This window comes from Macrotis lagotis, chromosome X, assembly GCF_037893015.1.
Source record: "Macrotis lagotis isolate mMagLag1 chromosome X, bilby.v1.9.chrom.fasta, whole genome shotgun sequence".
In the NCBI taxonomy this organism is placed as follows: domain Eukaryota; kingdom Metazoa; phylum Chordata; class Mammalia; order Peramelemorphia; family Peramelidae; genus Macrotis; species Macrotis lagotis.
Genome location: NC_133666.1, coordinates 220838585 through 220850619, shown reverse-complemented (window position 1 = coordinate 220850619; position 12035 = coordinate 220838585). Strand labels below are relative to the sequence as shown.

At 33.9% G+C, this 12035-nt stretch overlaps 1 long non-coding RNA gene across 7 annotated transcripts in view; it reads right to left on the bottom strand.

Annotated features, from left to right (window-relative positions):
• The window catches only part of LOC141502508 (uncharacterized), a 93457-nt gene that overhangs the window by 77972 nt on the left and 3450 nt on the right, over positions 1 to 12035 (bottom strand). For 5 of the 7 annotated variants that reach the window (XR_012472564.1, XR_012472560.1, XR_012472565.1 and 2 more), the window contains exons 2-3: positions 8697 to 11961; positions 2781 to 3772 (exon numbers count right to left, since the gene is read on the bottom strand). This is a non-coding gene — a long non-coding RNA (uncharacterized LOC141502508). The remainder of the gene's footprint in view (positions 1 to 2780; positions 3773 to 8696; positions 11962 to 12035) is intronic. The other 2 variants (XR_012472562.1, XR_012472563.1) reach the window with 2 other exon arrangements.

Sequence of the window (12035 nt, the reverse complement as noted above, 5' to 3'; positions counted from 1 at the left end):
CAACCAGAGAAGTATAAAGAAAATAAAGAGAAATATAGTCCCCATAATTCTTAGTAAATATTGGTGGAAAAGCCATTGAATAAAATGTTAACCCAATTAGCAATAACATTTTTAAAAGAATATTCATAATAACTAGTTGGATTTATACTAGAAATGCAGGAATGGGTATCTTAGAAAAACTATAAACTTAAAAATTATATTATTAACAATAAAAATCGTATGATGAATAAATGCTAATTATATAAAGGAAAATAACTTGAAAGACTTAAGAACTGTGACCAATGAAATGGTCAAATATGGTTTCAGAAGACAGAATGAAACGTGCTTCTCAGATCTTGGCTGAGAGGTGATTGATCTTGAGATACAACCAATTTATGAAATAGGTTTTTCTTGTATTTATTTGTTATAATAGAGTCCTTCGATGACAGGAGGAGAAATAGAATTGAGAAGGGAAAGTGTGACATTGATGCAAAAGAAAGAAAAGAGCATTAGTGAGTTTTTTTACAAGTACACAGAAGTACAAGTTCAGAAGAAGGAAGAGATAAAGACAGCACTTCTACCACTCCCATGTTCAATTTACTAAATACTTCAAAAAACAAATTAGATGCAACCGAATTTTATAGTTTTACATAGTCTGTTTTTTTAATCTTTATATATTGAAATAGTCATGTTTGTTGATGTTTACATTTACAATAAAAAAGAAAATTAACAAATAAATTAAATAAATAAGAAAGAAGGTGCTAATAATATTATAGTAAGTATTTAGTTGTGCTTTCCTTTTTCTTTTAAAGTCCTAATTTGCCCTTATTGTAAGAAGCATATGAATTCATATATTCTGAGAAAGATATTGTTAGTTCAATATCAAATGGTTATATCTGTACTGTTTTAAATTACTTTACCAATTATTCCACCAACATTTATTAGTTATTTATTATTTAATTATTGCATTAGGGATACAAATACAGAGAACTTTATCTCAGGATCTTACATTCTAAACATTGAGAGTGATACAACTATTTCTTTGTCTTCTCCCTATATTATCTAGCCCAGCAATAATAAACACTCAATAAAAATTAATTGAGTGACTGAGTGATTTCATCTCAAGAACAAAAAGCCTAATTTCCTGGAAAGAAAAGTTTCACCTGGTAATAGATTCTTCACACTAAGTAAAATGAGGAGAGTTTGGGGTTCAAAACATTACATAGAATTATATACAATTTTTTACTATGTGAAAATCTATTGTTGGCTGAGGAAAACTCTCTCCTTATATCCAAGGCAGGCTTGTTCTAAAGTAATAGATTAAAATTATTTCCTGGCTGAATCAATAGAAAATGAAAGGCCAATGCACTATTTGGTTATCTGATTTCCATTTTGTCTAAAGTGAAATCAGTAAAATTAGATTAAAAGTAATTAGGATATTTAAATTTTAATCCTGATAACATTTGATGTGGTTCCTATTTAGACTATATCAACTTTGTGAAAAGTTAGTCGTGATTACTAGAAAAGTGGTAATGCATGAACTAGTTTTAGGAAAAACTTTTTTTTTGTCGTGGACCCCTTTGGCAATTTGGTGAAACCTATACAGCCCTTCTCAGAATCATGACTTTTTAAAATTCATAATTGAAGAACATGCTAAATTTCTGTTAGAGACTATTGAAAATAAAGTTGGAATTTTCCCATCTAGTCAGTCAATAAACATTTATCAAGCACTTACTGTGTGCCCATCACTGGACTATAAATTCTGGGGATAAAAATAAAGATAACAGTTTAATGGCAGAGAGAGAATGCAAATTAATATGAACAAGAAAGTATTAACAGAATTAATTAAAATAACCAATAGAGGGAAAGCATTAGAATTAAGAAGGATTGGGAGAGGCTTCCTGTAAAAGGTGGGATTTTAGATGAGATATGAAGGAAGTCAGATGAGAAAGGATAACATGAGGAGGGAGAGCATTCTAACCATGAGGGGCATCCAATGAAAATGCCCAGTCAGGATATGGAGTATTCTGTTCAAGAAATGGCAATGAAAGAGGATGAGGCAGGCAGGGTGGGGCTGGGATGGAGGATAGCTGAAATCTATTCACAGGCATCTTGGGCATCTGTGAACCTTGGGAAATCTGTAAACCACTATCGTAGTCTGTCATAGCTTTATGTAATCTCACTAGGGTCTGATGATTACTTTTACTTTTACCTGTTAGTTTAATGATTCAGATCCTAACTTCTCACTATTATATTCTATGTTCAACCTTTCAACAAGCAGTAAATATATTGATCACTAGTCACTGTCTTAACTGGACCCAAATTACTGAATAACATTTATATTACCAGTCAGAAAAAATGATAAAAATTCTCTAGATTACAAATTCCTTCTTATGTGGGCTATAGAGATAAAAAGCAGGCAAAGTTTTCCCTTCAAGGTTCACAGGTTCACATACACACACACACACACACACACACACACACACACACACACACACATACAACCTTCCAGATATAAAAGTAAAAGTGATGAAAAAAAGATGTTTGACTAATAAGGAAACCATGCATCAACCAATAAGGAAGTGCCTAAATGAAGAGGGGTTGGAATCCCTATAACTGGTTAATCTTCCTTATAAACCTGCTTTCTTGCCTCAAACTCTAAAGATATTTTTCTACCCAAGGCTAATCCTAATGAGCATATAAAATAATTGGGTCTGAATTCTTCAAAATTAAGTTGATTCTCTGGTTTGGTAGTTAGAATATAGTCACCTTGAGAATACTCAGAGCATTGATAAAGTTACCTTTAGTAGCTTCATCTTTTCTGCAGACAAGGATTTGTACTTTATAGTCTTCCAAGTCTCTGCTTTCAGAAGTACGCAAGTAGTTAATTTATCAAATCAATTCTCTGGTCTTGAAACATCAGTTAGGGAGAAGTCATGATTTTACAGCAGTTTGTAAATCCCCTGCCTCCACTGACAAGGCTCCTTTTCCATTGTGCAGCTTGAACATTATGACTCAAGCTTACTCATCTGGACTAAGAATGAATTAAATTTTTCAGAGTAAAAATCTGAAAGAGAAAGTACACACATGTAATTCCAAGTTGCTGTTTTTAGAATGGGGCCTTTCTCTGGAGAGATTTTAAGAATGTATTGCTCTATTGTTCCTTAGCTGTTCCCTTTACTTGATGTCCTGAAGGTAACAGTTGTAGGTAAATATAACATTTGACATAAGAAACACAATTAGTTCAATGAGAAATCATTTATGATCTGACCACAGATTATTTTTAAAAGAGGAAAATTTGAGGTGATAATTTGGCTAGTAGACATATAAATAAAGATATAGAGAGAGATATATACATTTATGCCAGGCTAAAACACTGGGTTGTTGAGAGACAGTTGGAACTGAAGCTTTTTACACATTAGTCATCACATGGGAATGTCAATTAAGCAAGTAGAGCTTCAATCTCTTAGTTGTAAAAGAGGAATGATGATGTCTACACTATGTCATAGAAGTATTGTGAAGAAGGTTCTTTGCAAAATTTTAAAGCTCACTACCAATGTGGATGATAATAATAAATACTATAATAAAAACTAACATAAAACTCTTTGAAGTCTATAAAGTTCTTTACAAGGCAGTTAGGTGACTTACTGGATAGAGTACTGGAACTGGAGTCATAAAGACTTGAGTTCAAATTCAGCCTCAGACACTTACTGGCTGTGACTCTGGAGAAGTCCCTTAACTTTTGTTTTCATTAATCCTCTGGAGAATGAAGCAGCAAACTAATCCAGTATCCCTGCCAAGAAAATATCATAGACAATAGGGTCCAAAGGGTCATAAAGAGTCATACATGACTGAACAACAGAAGGTCTCTACTCATATTATTTCATTTAACTTCATAAAGCTATTATCATTGCTATTTTACATATGGGGAAACTGAAACTGGGAGAAGTCAAATGACTTGCACATGGTACACAGCTAATAAGTGACAGGTAGCATTCAAACCCAGGTCTTCCTGACTCTAAATCCAGCACTTAATCTACTATATCCCACTACCTCACTTGTTTTTTTATGTAAGTTCATAAAACTAAACAGGCTTAGAACTGAAAGAGACCTTAATGATCATTTATTCCAACTCCCCCCTTCATTTTACAGATGAAGAAACTGAGACTCAGGAATATGATATGATTCACCCAAAATCATTGAAGTCAACAGTAGTAGTGCTTGGGTCTGAATTAGGTTCTCTGATTCTATAATACTGTGTGTGTGTGTGTGTGTGTGTGTGTGTGTGTGTGTGTGTTGTGATATGTTGTGTTTATACTCCTTAATCAGAAATTAAACCTGGATCATGGTGGGAAAATGTATATTCAATATTATATATTCAATATTATGAAATTTCATGCAATTCAAAAATGTTTATCGAGTACATACTGTGTGAAAAGAACATATTGTGCTAACTATTATGGAGGATGTAAAGATGAACAAAAAGATCTATTTTTACAGAGTTGTAATGAGGAAAGTCCTATGCAAACCTTAACTTGTTATATCAATGTGAATAATTACTATTATCATTGTGATTCTATCTGTGAACTTAAGAAGACTGATCTTGAAATCTAGAAGATGAGAAATAAAATATGAGTTCAAAAAATCAAATTCCCAAATACAAAATGAGAGTGATGAAGTTATCTGAAAATTATTTGAGGAATTCAGCTGCAAGTTCAAGATTAGCAAATAGTGTAGTATTATCACAAATATCATAAATATCCACTTTTCTTGAAACTCATTCTAAAAACTCCTAAGAACCATCATTCTATAGCTGGTAGCATCTCCTCTGCTACTCTCACACTTGGTAATTTCATGTATGGCAGCTGACATCATCTAGTCATCTCCTGGGGATGAGGAAAAGAGAAAAACCTGCTCTTCCTCTATCCAGATCTGGCAATGGGACTGTTCCTAAAAAGATCTTTCCATTGTTGATCCATTTCCAGGGTTCTCCTGAAAAATAAATGTGACTTCTGAATACTTATGAACTAGAATGGAGTAGATGATGTTATATCTAATAAAGACGTCAACTCTACTACTTCCATAGGCCAACTTCCATTGTAGGAATGTTTTCATTGCAAGTGGAGCTGAGATTTAGAGAAGATATGCAACTTGGATATATATGCAATTTTGTTTGACCTGAAATAGTAGATAAGGCATTTGGAGGTTTTGCTCTTGATTTCTCCTGCCTTTCTCTTCCTTGATAACTGAATAACCAGAAGAGCTGCTGCACTGAGTTGAGTCTTTTCTCTTCTAAGTATCTACAATGAAGCAGCAAGGTCTATTTTTTTCCCTCCTGCTTTCCCTCTTGCTTGCTGGATTTCAAACAGAGAAGATACCCTTCTTCCAGATTGGTTAGAAGAACAGATCTAATTTGCTCTTACTTTTTTCTCAGAACCTCTGCTAGAAAAGTCAAAGTGGAAATTTGTCCCACTAGACTAAAGAGAGATAATACAGTGCAATTTTCTGCCAAGAATAATTGTGTGACTTATATTGGTAACACTTTTGTTAAGGATTCATTATATAGGATCGGTACTTAATAAATCGGTATGTTCAGTTACTCATCTAATATTTCATATAATGTGTATGTATATGTATAATCACTTATGCACATACATGTATGTGTGTGTATGTGCACATTATCACAAATAAATAATTCTATCTCTGGAACAACACTAGCAGTTTATGTGATTAACACCAATCCCAAAAGATCCCAAGAATCCTAACATCTTAATAGATTTGAGGTTGAAAAACATACAACAAATGATTCAAGGAAGAATGCTTCTCTCTTCCTCCAGCTTTGTTCAAACATATGACTGCCCCAAAAAAGTTTTTACGACCTTAGAATACACTGAGAGACATGGTGTTCAGAATTAAGAAGGTAATAGTCGCACTGAACTCTGATTTTATTCTGTTCAATAAATATAGTGCTCAATTCATAGTTCTACATTTCATAAAGGACATAGATAATCTGGAGATTTTCCAGAGAAAGGTGACCAAGATGTTGAAGATTCCAAAATGTCATATGAGAATCAATTGAATAGACCAGGAATGTTTCATCTGGTAAAGACCTGGATGAGGAGTTCTTAACCTGGGGTCTAAACCTGAAGTTGTTGAGAGAGGGAGAGAGGGAGAGAGAGAGAGAGAGAGAGAGAGAGAGAGAGAGAGAGAGAGAGAGAGAGAGAGAGAGAGAGAGAGAGAGAGAGAGAGAGAGAACACTTTATTTTAATTAAATTAATTTCCTTTGTAATCCTATATGTTTTATTTTATGCATTTAAAATTGTTCTGAGAATGGGTCCACAGGTTTTATCAGACTGATAAGGGTCTGCTAAGACAAATAACAAAAATGTCTCTGCTTTCTCTAAGGGAAACATTATCACTTTCTTTTTTATATTTGAAGAGTCTAAATATGGAAGAGGAACAGAAGTAGGAAGAAGGAAAAGGAATTAGGTTTGTTTTGTTGGATCCTCTGGGCGTAGAACTGTGAGGACCAAGCGGAGGTTGCAGAAAGGTAGATTTAAGTTTGATATATGAAAAAATTTCCTAACTGTCCAAAAATTAAATGTTTGTCTCTGGAAGTTGACTTCTCCATCACTAGAGGTCTCAGGTGAAAGCTGGAAGATCTCTCCTTTGGGAAGATGTTTTAGAAGGGACAGATACAGGTGAAACTGAATAGCCTTTAAAGCTTCTGAAAATCTACATATCCATCTTAGGAAACTACGTGAGAGATATCAAACAATATGAGAGTTCAAGGAATCACAGGAATCACTTCTGGGTAGAGATAGTGGGGAAAATTACAAGAAGAATTTATCTTTATAGGTCAACAAAAAACATTTCCCAACATTTATCCTGATGTATTTAAAATAGAAAAAAAATAAAATAAAATCTCACCCAACTTGTGGTAGAAGTTATGGTTTAATATACAGATTAAGAAAAATATTGTTGGATGTGATCAAAGTAGAAATTTGTTTTTCTTGGTTATGCCTGACTTTCTTTTGAATGAGTGCAAGGAGATGAGAAAGAAAAAAAATCTAATGTTTGATAATTTTCAAATAAAATTAAATAAACATAAAAATCCCCAAACAATTGGCCCATAAGATAGCCAGGAAATTATGATCAGAAACACCAATGGGCAAGTGGTTAGCAAAATTAAATTATTAGCAAAGGCAGACAGCCTGAGAGCTACCAGGTTGGCTTCCAGTATATTGAGAATATCTTCTATGGAGGATTAATATGAGAACATAAATAAAAATAACATAGAAAAAGAAGAAGGCATAGAATTGGGACCTGCAATCATGAGGGAAATATCCATAGTTATGAAGATGCAGATTAATTGAAATATTTTTAAACTGTAGTTTAAACTATTTAACTATTAACTAACTCAAATTAAATAACTCAGATTTGTGGTAGCATTTTAACTTTACATATTATCTACCTCTACCTCCTCATTCACTTATTTTGAAGACCCCAGAAGATTAACAAGACAAAAAGTCTAGTGCAAGTATTTTCCAAAGAGGGAAATGTTTTTCATTCTTTACAGGAAAACTGCAGAGAATGTGTTATGTAGATAAATTCCTTATGTTCATATCTTTTTAGCGAATTCATATATGAGAGTATAAAGGCGAGAAGAGGAAAGTCCCCTCTGAAAAGATACTGCACTAATAAAACATTCTCTACCAGCTTTTTTTAGTTACAAAGTCATGTAGGTCTATTATACTTGCATATGAAAATTATAGGGAACCCATCATTATAGCAGAGAGGCAGTGAGAACAACAGAATAAGATAAGAATCAAGAGATCAGAGTTCTAATTCCAAGGCTATTACTCAAAAGCTTTAGTTTTGTCTTTTCTAAACAAGAGAATTGATTAGATTGACTCATTAGAGACGCTGCTATCTCTAAAATTCCATTTTTGATGTTATTTTAAAAGGACAATAACTCAGACCTTATGTATAGATCTTTGAAAAAATTGATTATTCTGACCAAAAACTGATACTTAAAAAAAAACTTTTTCCCAGTACTTTTTTAAGGTGAATCAACTTCCAAAATATTACTGTTATTTAAAACATAAACATGTTAATGTGGTAAGACAAAGCAAAAAAGTGAAAATAAATATAAACAAATATGCAACTGTTTGTTTCCCATGATCCAGCTGAGCAAGATGTAAAAACTACATGTATGACATATATGGCATAAATAAAGTGAATTGAATTTTCTTTTTAATAATTCACCTTGTTATTCTAACATTGCTATTGTCAATTTGGGGAGATATCTGTAATCGAAGCGTGGCCCTCTTAGAAAAACACCTTTGTTAAATGATATAGAACAATCTGATATGTGCATTCTCAGATCTTTTTCTTACATCAGATTTTTTTCTTATATGAAATAGAATTTAACTAGCATTAGCTACTTTGTTCATAAGACAAAAGAATTACTTTTCTAAAACTCTATGTGAAATTTAGGAAGAAGAAAAAAGAGGAGAAGAAAGAGAAGGAGGAGGAGGAGAAGGAGGAGGAGGAGGAGGAGGAGGAGGAGGAGGAGGAGGAGGAGGAGAAAGAAAGAAAAAAAAGAAAAAGAAAGATAACAAAAACAAATTTGTTTCAATGTCTCTAAAATCACTCAAGTTTTCCAAGTACAAAAGTATGGGTCATTCAGCAAACTATATTTACTGTATACTTACATGGCAGCTCTTTAATTGTTATAATTATGATGCAGATATATAATTGAAACAGATGTTCCTCTTCTCTTTCAGAAAAACACAAGAAAAGTGTAAACTTGCTGATATTGCATGGAACAGCTCCATAGAACAACGAGGAAAGAAAAGACATTAGCACATGACAATATTAGTTTTTACCACACCACTAATTACATAAAAAGTATAACTTGAGAACATTAAATCAATATAATTTTCAACACTACAGAAGGGAAACAAATAGATTTGTGTACTGGCCTATTTCACATCTGTAGTTGGGAAAACACGTCTGAAAGAATCAGTATTTGTTGTTTTTTTTGGGGGGGGGTTATAGCCACTGTTGCTTTCAGAACCCAAGGACAAGAGGGAAACTCTCTAGTCTGTGCCCATAGAATATGTATTAAAATGATCCCCAAGACAGTGCTTGCTTGGCACCAAGTAAGTGTTTAAGAAATGTTGATTGATTGGTTGATTGATGACTCCCTGTTCTGACTTTTCTAATGCTTGTCCAGAGTTCCTAGAAATCTTTTTGGAATTAAAAAAAAAAGTCTATTAATACTTAGAGGCAAATTAACTCTAATTATTTTTACATGTAATTTAAGGTCTTGAATATGACATAAAAATTGGATACTTAATCAGCAAAACAGATAGAGAAGTTAAAAAAGTTGCCATAAGTGATTCCTTTTTTCTGCATTAACCCAAGGCCTGAATATTTTGGTAACTGATATTGCAGGAATTTTATTTTCCTTAATGATCTGTGTTTGTGTATAAATATGCCCTAAAGTTATATATTAAGATGATGGGGTTTTTAAGTTAACAATTCAAACTTGTTTTTTTAGTCTAAAAATAAATATTTATAAAAATAAATGATGCAACTCATGGGTTCCCCATGCACCAATAAAGAAGTTTGTCATAGCTTTCCTGGGACTCTCAGATGTCATGGTTCTATTTTTATAAGAATGGGCTGATTTGTCTTAGGCTATTACTGTCTATTACTGCTAGAAGTCTTGGGGAAAGGTGGGAAGCAGCAAATTCTGGCAATCTGCCTAAAGAGAAATCAATGAAACAAATTAATCCTTCACAGGCTGCAGTGGCACAGTAATCCATCACTCAGAGCTGCTTTTATATACCAAATCAGAGAGCAGAGGAAAGAGCCCTGAGGGACATCACAGACAACAACTTACACCAACACTGGGAAAAGACGGGGGAATCAGTTTATTTAAAGAGGATAGATTTCAGTTGATTGCCTATTTCATCAAATAAAGATTTTTCTTGCATAATGTTGTGAACCCAAGGCTACATCTTCAGAATTCTGTACTACTTTTGCAGCTGACATCAATAGGGTATGAATTTTTTTTAATTATTAGCATGATTAGCAACTAAGAGCAAATATCTACAAATGTGAAGTTTTTTTCTATTCAATTTCCAAGTGTTTCATACACTCAAAGCTTTCAGTAAGGACTAACTGCAAATGTGCCCACCAGACTACAACTTACTAGCTTCTGATAAGTCACCTTTGAAATGTCCTTTCAAGTACCGAAAGGAATAATTCAAAGTATGTGACTGTGCTATGTTTAAAGACTTGAAAAATGTCATTCTACTGTACAGTGAATATTCTTTAGAGCAAATGAAACTCAATAAACAAATGACTGTTTAAAAATTATAACATTTCTTTATCCTTTAATTCCCTTAATAATGCTGGTAGTTACTCTTTAATCTGTTTTATTGCTGAGAGTACATACACTGCCAAAATGTTGCAACTATCAGTGCATCTTCATCAGGATATATACAGTATAGTATATTCATGTATATAAACATAGATCATAGCAAAGTCTTCACATGTGCTTATTCAAGCACATTTCTGCCCCTGAAGATTATCTTTCCACAGAACAATATGTGCTAAATGATAGCATATTCCTATGATGAAAAACAGTGATTGACAAGAACTAGATGATCCACATTGTATCACTGTTGTCAAACATATACTTCACTTGTGGAGTTCAATGTAAATAGTAATCAGAGGGAAAGAATTTTCAAAGCTTCAGAAAAATCTTAATGTCCAACTCCTGACCCAAAGAAGAAAGATAAATCTAAAAAATGCTAACTGGACAATCCCTAAATAGCATATTTGATTCTAAGGGCTGTGACCATAGGATTTCAATTCCTAGCCATGCTGATATATTTTTTAATTCAATGCATGGATCTGGCATTTATTGATTTAATAAGGTTAAGGGAATTTCACAGTAGTTGCTACTGATGAACTGTCAGAAATTTAATTTGGTGAAATTCTTAGGTAAGATTATGCATTTGTAAGGGAGAGACACAACTAAAATTAGTTAGAGAAGGCACATACCAACAAGTTTCCCTTTCTGCTGAAAGGGTACCTGAAGGAAATGCTTGTCAAAAGGAAAAAGTTTCCTAATCTCTTGAAAGTATAGGCATCAAAGTCCAAAGGAAAGCTTTTTAGACAGCCTGCTTAGCCTTTCTGATGTTTTCGGGAAATAAAGGTGGCGCCCAAGAGGAAGTATAGTGTATACACTGCCCTTCAGAAGTACTTTAGGCTTCAGACTAAAGGCTAATGGTCTTACTATCATCATGGTCTGATGGGATCAAGACAGTTTCTGCCATATCAGAATCAGCAAGTAACAACCCAAGTTAACCCCCCCCCAAAAAAAAAACACAAACCTTTCTTTGCCTAGTGAAATCCCACCAGTCTCAGACATGCTCCCTTACCTTGATGTCTAACATTATTTCAAGCAAGAAGACAGCAAATTATCTCTGGTCCCTGGCCTTTTCCACAGAACCATCATGGCAGGGGAAGGAAAGGCAGGAAATGTATCTTCCTGGAAAGGATTCTGCCCAAACATAACAATCAAAGTGGCAGGGGGATGGGGAGTAAGTTAAGAGATAGTATCAAAATGAGAAACTACTAGAACGAGGTCCTTGGTCAGGAAAGGAAAGAAAAACTTCCATAAATTTTTGCAGCGTGTATCTTAAGGTACCACTACTAAGAGATGAGGGTTTTTTTGTCAGAAGCAGAGCGGCTAACCTGTTTGTAGACTTGTCTCCTGCCTGGCACACCTGGGAAGCATGTTTTCCTCCGTTTTCCCGGGACTTTGAAGAAGCGGATAATCTGAGGAGCCAGCGCTGCTGTTGCCCGGGTCAGTAAAACTATGCTAATTGGTGAACCTAATTGCTTCAAGCAGTCTTGTCTCTAAACAGGGAGAGCCCAGTTGATGGAGTCGGTCTGTTCCTAATAAAATGAAGAAGCACTGAATTAAATTCCCAAGGAAGGCCCTATAAAAGTTTCCACCCTGTAACCAAATG